Source organism: Enhydra lutris, unplaced genomic scaffold (genome assembly GCF_002288905.1).
Source record: "Enhydra lutris kenyoni isolate GAN:26980312 unplaced genomic scaffold, ASM228890v2 scaffoldscaffold41, whole genome shotgun sequence".
In the NCBI taxonomy this organism is placed as follows: Eukaryota; Metazoa; Chordata; class Mammalia; order Carnivora; family Mustelidae; genus Enhydra; species Enhydra lutris.
This window is the reverse complement of record NW_019154125.1, coordinates 12,703,212-12,713,170: the sequence shown is the minus strand read 5'-3', so window position 1 is coordinate 12,713,170 and position 9,959 is coordinate 12,703,212. Positions and strand designations below refer to the sequence as shown.

The following is a 9,959-nucleotide window of genomic DNA, read 5'->3' as shown; positions in this document are numbered from 1 at the left end:
ATATTAATGCACTCTGTGGTACTTGGTGTGATCACTAGTGGAACCACTATAGATAGAAAAGGAAGAAAGTCCAATGACCAACCCCAGGACAATTCATCAGGAAAAAGGAGTGTGGTCCTGGGAAACCGCAAGCAGGAGAAGCAACTAGGTGGAAAGAAAGTGAGCAGCTTTCAGTGGGTGAGGGTCCAGGCTGTGGCTGGAGCTCCAGTGACAAGGCTACCATGTCCTTCATGGGGGACTCTTGCCTCTCTTCTGTGTAGTTGATAGTGTGGGTGATGAAGAGATGAAGAGATGGCTGACAGCGTCAAAACCTTTCTCCAGGACCTTGTCAAGGGGATCAAAGTCTCTGTCTGAGATATTTGTGCCATCTCAAAGCTAGATTCTCAATTTCAAGAAAAAAGAGAGGAGTAGTATTGGAGAAAGGCAAGTAATGTTTCCAAACAATGGAGAGAGGAGGCATAGTGCAGAAGCAGAAGAGTGAGCCATGCATTATTACTGGAATTTTCCAGTGCTGTGCTTGGAATGGTGGAGTATTCTGGTATGTTCTCCACTTGTTTCCTCAAGCATTTATTCCTGAGCTTCAGTCATAAATGGCACAAGTTATGGGTGATCCATGGCTACTTGGAGATATTTGGTCTTGGCTGAAATTCTTTCTTATAGCAATTTCCAGTGTTTCTTGGGTACTCCCCACTACCTGTGCTTAGCAAAGTTGTCAGTGCCATTTGGTTTCAGGATACAGTGGATCTGGCATTTGAAGTATCAGGGAGGAGCCTCCCCCATTCCCTAGTATCAACGAAACAACTGCTCATATGCTTTTCAGCAATTTGCTGCTGACTCTCTTCTTCATCCAGGGAATGTTGTGAGTTGCTTTCCCACCTATCTTGTTGCTCAGCTGGTTAGTCTTCTGCATATGCGCCTGTCTACTGACTAAACTGCTTTGAAATCCCTAGTTCAATAAAGGAATCAATGCACCCACCACTATCAGTCAGAAAGTAATTGGCCTTACTAGCTTGGATGTGATTTGTCTTGGCTCTCCTCACAGGAATGCAGTCCTCATCCAGTATCAGTGGCTCCTGTTCTCTATCCTCCTTTATTTACTCATATTAACTCAATGCATGGCGATGAGCCCATGCACCTTTTCTTAGTGGCCTTCTTAAACAAAGACTCTTCCATAAGACTGTCTACCTGCAGTCTGCCCTGAGTATTAATTCTCCTCAAAGCAGTTCTCTTCACTGCGTTGGTCTCCAGTTAACTGTAGGCAGCTGCCCACCTGTACCCTCACCACCTGCTGCCTGTGTCCAGAGGGGCCAGGGGGAAGGGGTGGGATTGGAAGAACCCTTGGGGCAGCTCTTCTCTCAGTTCTCCTCACCAGACTCCACCTGGGGCCCTCTGCATATTCCCTTCTCCCTGAGGAACTGGGATTTTTGTTTCTGGGGAGCACAAGGCACAGTCTTCCTGACACCCATATGTGGATTCTTAACAACACCCCCTAACCTGAAAGGGCTCCAAGATTCCCCCCAGCCCTTTTCTAACATTTGCCAGCTTTGTGCGGTGACTGATTTGGCACCTTCGTTTTCTCCCCTTGCCATTTATGCTTTCACCTCCCCTTCCTACCCCCCACCACCATTGGATGAATGGATTTTGTAATTCTGTCTGTTACATTTTATACATTTGTTATTTTTGTTTTTGTTTTCTGTTGTAAGGGCCAAGGGCAGGTGGCCCCAAAATGGCCCACTTTGGCATGAAGATTATTTGGGGTTAAAAAAATAATCAAAACCCAGCAGACTCATGAAAACATGTTATTTCCCCCTCAACTGCCTAAAAATTTAGACAGAGGGCTTGTTCAAGGAAGAGAGCTGTTGATGAGGGATAGAAGCAGAAAAATATTCACCTTTAGCCCAGAAGGCTGACCTATAGCCTGCATTGCTTCAATAAGGCTCAAATACAGGCTGGTTGCTATATTCTTTTTTTTTTAAGATTTTATTTATTTATATGAGGGAGAGAGAGAGAGGGAGAGAACGCATGAGAGGGGAGAAGGTCAGAAGGAGAAATAGACTCCCCATGGAGCTGGGAGCCTGATGCAGGACTCAGTCCTGAGACTCTGGGATCATGACCTGAGCTGAAGGCAGTCTCTTAACCAACTGAGCCACTGAGGCACCCTGGTTTCTACATTCTTAAAGGGTCTCATGACTGCCTGCACATCTCACTGGTAGTTAATATTGAACTGAATGATAAGCCACAGAGAAATCTTATGAGAGTAGTTGTACGAGTAGAAATTCGAAGAAGACATTTATGATCTAACAGTCCCGGCATGTCCCCACCCCCTTGAGCATTAAGCATATAACCACCATCTTCATATAGCAAAAAGGCTGCTCTTTCTGCCCATAGGTCCCACCCCCATATTACTCAAATAAACTTACTGATAGGGAAAAACTGTGCTCTAAGATGGCTGACCAAACCAGCAAGGGAATTCCAGTCCCTGTCTCAAAGCCCTTCTGGGTTCTTCTTTCCTACACCGTTTCCCCCGCGTGCCAAAAGTATCAAGTATGCAGAAGTAGAAGGGTATATATCCCCCTCCCTGCTTGTGCTCGGGGCTCAGAACTTTGAAGAACAATCTCCTCTGGGCCCACCGGTGTTAAATAAACCTCCAATCCTCCAAAGTCTCTGAGTGCTGCTTGGTTCTTCCTCCAGGATCCAGTCCAGGTTCTGTAACATTACTAACTTGAACAGTAAAACATTTCAAGAATTCTTTCTTGGCCATTGTGCCCCATGATCCCACAACACTACCACCATAGGTAACTACATTGTGATATGAACTAGGCAGGCACAGGAGGAACCCAACAAGGCCTATTTGATCAAAGTCCTCTCTGTCCCCTTGTTGCAGCTCAGGAAACATTTTTTTTTACTCTTTTTATTACATTACATTTATTCTTTCATCTTCCTATGAATTGCATTCCTTTCCTTTGAAGTCTCAGACCCCTACCCCCTTCTCTTCAGTTGAGAGTCATGTACAGACCTCATTTTGCCCATCTTTGGAATTTCTTGTCTGTATGGATTCCTCTTATACATGAAATGAAATTTGATTTTCTCCCATTAATCTGTCTCGTGTCAATTTGATTCTTAGTCCAGCTCAAAGGACCTTAAGGGGCAGAGGAAATTCTTCCTTACTTACCCTGTGAAGCACCTACATTGGATGTGGGGAATGAAGGAATATCTCAATTTTTGCTGAACACTCAGTTGTTAATCAGGTTAACTTTTGGTCTCTCTTGCTCCACTGGGGCAGGGGTTGGGGGTTGGGAGCAGCCTGAGGAGATGGAGCAGGAGGATAGAGAGATCTGTTAGATTTTGAGAAATGATTTTTTCTTTCTTTCATTTTATTTATTGTTTTACTGGTTCATGTACATACATTGCAATTATTAAAACACTCACTTTAAAGAAAAAAGATTTATTTATTTATTTGAGAGAGATGGTGCTTGGGCACACAAGCAGAGGGAACTGCAGGCAGAGACAAAGAGAGAAGCAGGCTCCCGGCTGAGCAGGGAGCCCCATGTGGGACTCAATCCCAGGACCCTAAGATCATGATCTGAGCCAAAGGCAGAGCCTCAACCCACTGAACCACCCAGGCATCCTGGAATGGTTTTCTTTCTTCTCAAAGAAGAAAAAGCTTTTTTTTCACTCGTGCGTTATAAATTCCCCAAAATGGGGAAGTACTAATTCTGTACCAGTGTCACTGCAAACAGGATACTCAGAAAACCTGAACTTTTCCAACACCGGAGATTGGAAATTAACTGCTGGCCACAGCCAGATCTGTATAGTAATTCAAAGGAATAATGGTTGCTATAAATAGTAATTGAAGGAATAAATTTATTAAATCCCAAACCTCTGATTATTTGGTGGATTTTTGGTTTCTGGTCTTGTTGTTGTTATTTTAAGAAACCATAGAGGGTTTCTTATGTGGTGGGCAGATGTCCAAACAAGTATATAATTTTAAAATGTCACAGTTAAACCTGAGCTAGTCTGCCCTCCACCAAACCTCCCAAAAAGCAAGTCTGCCACTAGATAGCAATGTAAACTTTGGTAACTCATTTAGAGTGTCTGTTGCTTTCTGTATAAAATGAACCAAGTGAACTGATAGAACCCAAGATCTCTTTCAGCTTTGAAATTCTCATCTACCTTTTCCACCTGTAGAGGCTGTTCCAGACAGAAAACTTAAATGTGAAGAAGTTCTAAGGTCTTCCGATAATGTTCAACAAAGGTAATTTAAATAAACCAAAATATTGTGAAAGCAAAACAAATCAATGGCTCTGAGATTTCAAGGTCCGGTTCACTACTTACTGGAAGAAAATTATACCAAAAAATAAGGAAGCAAGGACTATGCATAAAAATAGAAAAAAGGTAGGTGACAGAATATATAATTGTATAGAAGTCTGAGGAATATGCAGGCTTGCAAATGAGTTTAATATTAAAATGTCAAAGAAAGAGTCTGAAAGGGATAATTGAAGGTCAAGAGTAAGCCAGAGAACCGCTGACTGAAGAAGCCATAAATATACAGAACAGGAAGAAATACAGGAAATGTAAATCTATTTAAAATGTTTATTTAAACAAATGAAGGCTATAAAACTTGAGATGACTGAAATAAGGAGGAGGGAAAGTAATTAGCATTTACTGACTACCTATTACGTGTCAGGCATTGGGCCAGGTGGTTTACATAGCCTATGCAATTTACGACTCCACTGAAGACTTAAAAAAGGAAACTAGGACCGTCATGAATAATTATTGTTCATTATGCACAAGTCTTGAGGAGTCAAAGAAGTCTTGGTTGCCAGTCCTGAATTTCAGCAGGACCTCAGCACAGGCTCGTCATCTGCAGTTTGAATGTTTCTCAGATGATTGTGACATACAGCCAAGCTTGAAAGTCACAGGTCTAAAGCACACCCTTAAACTTGGTGTGTTCACATTCGACTGGTGAAAACAGTGCATTGCTGTTAATTGTGCAGGAGAGAGTGGGAGGCTACGGAGATGTGCAGAGACCCCCAGGAGAGCTGGAAAATGGAATGGAGAAGGGAAATCAAAGTGGTCCCTGTGGCTGGATCAGACATGGCCTACTGAGGAAGTCCCACTTAGACCATGTGGATTCCAACTACGATAAGACTAGAGGGAAAGATAATTGATAACTGATAATTGACTAATCTTAACTACTGGTCGGGGTAATGTCAGAATTGGTAAAGCAGAGCTGGAAAGTGACAGGGTCCTCGGGATAGTCATTGTCAAGTACCAATTGTGTTATACCACAAACTCCATCCAGGTTTGGATCCAAGACTCTGTGAGGTATGCTAGCAGGCTTCCCTGCAAGGGAACAGGCTTCCTTGATAGGTAACAGCGTTGAGGTCCCACGGCAGCCAGGGCAGTAACAAGGACAATTATTAGATGTGTTGTGGGGAGGGAGGATGGAAGTAATAAGAAATAGGCAGCTCAGTAGGGTCTCAGACAAGGGGGTGGGTTTCAGAACTCAGTGGCTCTCATAGTTACTGGGAACTAGAGTAAACATAAGATGTCAAGTCACGGGCCCCCTCCTACTAAATGGAAAGGTACAGTGACATTAAGGGGGGAATCAGAGTCTTGCAGGTCCACACCTATGAGTCTACACCAGGACCCCAAATTCCAGGCCACTCGTGTGGAAAACAGGCCCATGTGCTCCAAAAGCAGGTGACCCATTCTGAATTCCAGCATTGCCACTATGCTTGTGTGAACTTGGCCAAGTTACTTAACCTCTATGAACCTTAATTTTCTTCCTGTAAGTTGAGTATCTGAATAAGAGTTCTACCTCATAGTGTTTTTGTTAGGATTAACTGAAGTAAGGTATGTATATTTCACAATAAAGAACCACTCAAAAGAGTTAGAAAATGTTCACAAGGGCTAGCTGTTGCTGTTACCATGAGCTGACGAAGAAGATGAGCCAGACAATGGCCGTGGAATTGAGGAGTGGAGGGAGAGAATGGATGGTGGGGGGGGGGGGCAAGAGGGACCTAAAGTGAGCAGACAGACAGGAAATGAGAATTTGAACTATAGGAGGGCTGAAAAAAGAGAGAGAATTGAAGTCATACGGTGAAGGACAGGTTAAGTGACTTGGTGATTTGGCTGTGAAGAAGCAAAGGCCCTGTCTAAGCGACCAGATATTTGAAGCCTTAGTGACTAGGGCGATAGGGTAACTGGGACAGAAATAGGAAGTGTGCCAGGGAGAAATCGTTTAGGAAGAAGAGGAGAGTGAGTCAGAGGTATTGGGATTTTAAACTACTATGTATGTAGAGATGAGTCAAGCCCCCAGGTGGAGTTTGAGGGATCCATCTGTCAGAGCTGAGAGAGATGCTGAGGTAGGTGGTAGTGGGGTGAGTGATGGGGACAGAAACACCGAGAACCAGCCTCAAGAGGAAGGCCCATAGAGAGGCAGAGAACACACCAAGGATGAGCAGAATCAGGACTCAACAGGTGGCAGCTCATGTTTCAAAAGGCAGAAGAAATAAGGAAGGAAGAAAAAAGCAGAGGTATCAAGCACCTAAGTTGACATAGAGCCCAGATGCAGCATGAGGACGTCATGCACTGATCACCCACATCCGCCATGGGTGATGAGGAAAACAAAGGTAAGAGAAATGTAGCTTATATTAAATCTCCTTACAGCTTGAAGCCTACTGATAGACACCTGAAACATGCAGAGTGTGACCTTCCTCAAGGAACTCATGGCTGCCTTAGTACTTATGTTTTGTTAAAGACTGATAGTAACCTTATCTTAATAGCAGCTGGCCCCTCAACGTCCTGTAAGCCTTGCTTCCATATTCCTTAGAGACTTAAGCTATCCCTTACACCCACAAACTAAAAAGTATATAATCAGTCACTGCTCACCATCCCAGGGCAGCTCTTTCTGCCCACAGGTCCTGTCCCCATCCTATAATAAAATCATCATTTTGTACCAAAAACATCTCACCAATTCTTTCTTGGCCATTCACTCTTGAACCCAAACTTCACGTCACATCAGCCAGTGAGAGAAACAGCCTCACTTGGGCTTTAACTTTCTTCTTTGGTGAAAAGGGAGTTTAACACCTGATCTCTGAGGTTGAAATGCTGTTTGGAGCCAGAGTGGTGGGGCAGAGACCAAGCTGTGTGCGATAATAGACAGAGCTCTTTAAACAGAAGGCAGTGAGGGAACACTCAATTTTTCAGAATTTTTACAGTGAAAGGAACTTGTGTAATAGCTTCAAAGATCAGCAAGGTCAAATGAAGGCAGTCCAATAACCATAGGTGCAGAGTACTGACCTGGTTTCTAGTGGGAAAATAGAGCAGGCTCTGATAGTGGGCATAACAGAGTAAAATCAACAGAAGAATCCTAAGAGGGGGGTCCTGTGTCTCAGATATTCTCTGTGAAACATTCTGGTTCTTCTGGTTCTTACAAACTGAATTGAACCCACCAAAGCCTAGAGAAGTAGGAGAGCCAGGACCATGGAGTAGCTTGGAAACAAAGGCAGTCCTTAATGGAGACTATAAATACACATTTAAATATCTTAGGGTTTTGATTAACTGCTTATGATATCCTGTGGACTAGCACAAAACTACCTTTCCAAGTCCATATGTTATAGGAACCTTATACTTTACATAACATTAAGTTTGTATGTCACCACTAAGGAAGTCAATAGGCAACAGTCTCAATACATAAAGTGTGTGTGAGATTTCATATTCATGGACCTTAAGATGAAATAAAGTTTAATTGAACAATAAAAGCCTAGAATTTCTATGGTGTGTAGGCAGTGACAAAGCTAAGAGTTTCTTTATTATCGTGTTCTACCTTACTATAAAATTGTCTTGGCAAAACTAACCCAAGTCTAAGGGTCCTACAATACATGAAAGCACATTTAAAGGAAAACAGTTTAGAAAAATCTCTCAGCAGATAATCATTCAGATCATTTAGTGGGCTTGGGCCTTTAACAATGAACAGAAGATTTCTCCAAAGAAAGATTTTTCTCAGAAAAATAAGATTGCCTTTTCAGGATGATGATGTTATTAAGAAAATGTTTTGTGTTCAAAAGAGTGGAAACCTTGGACTTAACAAAAACCTTTTGAATTTCAGCCCAGAAAAATCTGTCTGGATTTTGATTTAACATTTACCGAGTATATCTGGCATACAGATCTAGACAGACATTGCCAGACAGAGCTCAATGCTGTGAGATTAGAGTTTCTGAATTTACTTCTTCCCTTAGGTCACACAGACTCTAATTTAAACACAGTTTCCTTCCAAAAGCCAATAATTTCCCCTGTTGCTATAAAACAAAGATAATAGGAAGTCTTAATTTTGGTCCTCAGAAAAGTTCCTTGGTTGCTAACCCATGCATAGTTAATAGCAATTGTTCTTGGTATAGTTTGATGGTTTATAATTCATCTCAGTCTAAATCATTGCATCATCTCTTGATAATCATCCTGAGATGTACTTATCATCCTCATTTTTCAGGTGAGAAAAACATGACTAACTTAAGGTTATTCAGTGAACACATGATTCAGAATGTAGGTCTGCTACCACCATAGCAACATGCACATTCTATTCTATGTAATCCACACACATGTTCATTCATTTATTCAAAAACATTTGCTGAATAAAAGAAAGGGAATACAAAAAGCATGTCTTGGGCACAACCTAATAAGCTCCTATACAAATAGCTTGAATTTTGTTAGTCATAATCCTCTAAAAATGACCTCTAATCTCTCTATCAAACTAAATGGGAGGTGTAAGTATGGCATTATAGTTATAGGGCTGGTTTTACTAAGAAACAGAATGGAAATAAGCATAAGTCGTCAGTGCTATTTGATATTTTCTGAATTCCTAAGGTGATCTGCATGGAAGATGGAATCAAATGAGTCCTAGGGACAGAGAAATTGGGAGAGGAGACAACATGAAAGGAAGAGCAGGAGGCAGAATAAAGGAGAGAGTCAGAACATAAGAAGTTTCACAATGATCTTTCTACCTGGATCCACAGTCTTGTCAGGAAAAGAGTGACTGCCTCCTCTGAATCAACAAGCTTGAAATCTAATCTGAAACTTAAAATGGAGACCACCTTGGACATATTCAGAACATGTGTTTGTCGTAGACATGTAATTGAACTTCCAGAGTTGAAGTACACGTTGAACCTATGGACTTTTAGTTGGTTGAACCATTAGGATTTCTTCATGGTCTTTAGACTCACAGGAATTAATATAATGAAGCATGGATCTTTTTTATTGTCTGTGATTTTAATATGTTTAATATTAACCACACTGGTGTTCTAGAAGTTTTTGTTCTCAAAATTTAAGAGTACATTCTCTATACTAAAATGATTGTAATAAGAACCACTCCATTTTATTTGTTTACTTATTAGATATGTCTTTTTTTGAGCACCTGCTAAGTGCAAGGCACTTTGCTGGGTTCTGTAAAGAAAATTAAGTTCTTAATTGTTGCTTGTTAACCCTGAAAATATAAATGTAACTACTGTGTAATGTAAGACTCTTAATCGAAATCATTTGAGTACTTGGATTTTCTATACCTAATATTTGATGTACTCATTAAGACAGAATAAGAATATTTAATATTCAAGCCAGAATGCTTAACATGTCAGTTCAACAAATATTTGTCACACATATCCTATGGATTCCACACTATACTAGGTTTTGAGGATACGCAGATAAGTATACCTCCTTTTATCATGAAGCTCATTGAGACCCAGAGCTATTAACACCAACTATGCTGCAAAATTTCCTGTGCCTTAGAAATACAAAGACCTCTCACTGTGTTCCTCAGTGTTAATTTGGGACAGGACTTGGTATCTGTTATTTTTATGCCTCATGGAGGATTGTAATACCCAGTCAATGAAAAGAATCACTAGTCTCATGGAAATTATTTTGCTTATGAACTATTCTTTATTTTTCAATGAATCATTTAGTGC

At 41.3% G+C, this 9,959-nt stretch overlaps 1 pseudogene; it reads left to right on the top strand.

Annotated features, from left to right (window-relative positions):
* Window positions 1-259: 259 nt before the first annotated feature.
* Window positions 260-5,171, top strand: LOC111155403 (annotated as a pseudogene).
* The last annotated feature ends 4,788 nt before the right edge of the window (window positions 5,172-9,959 follow it).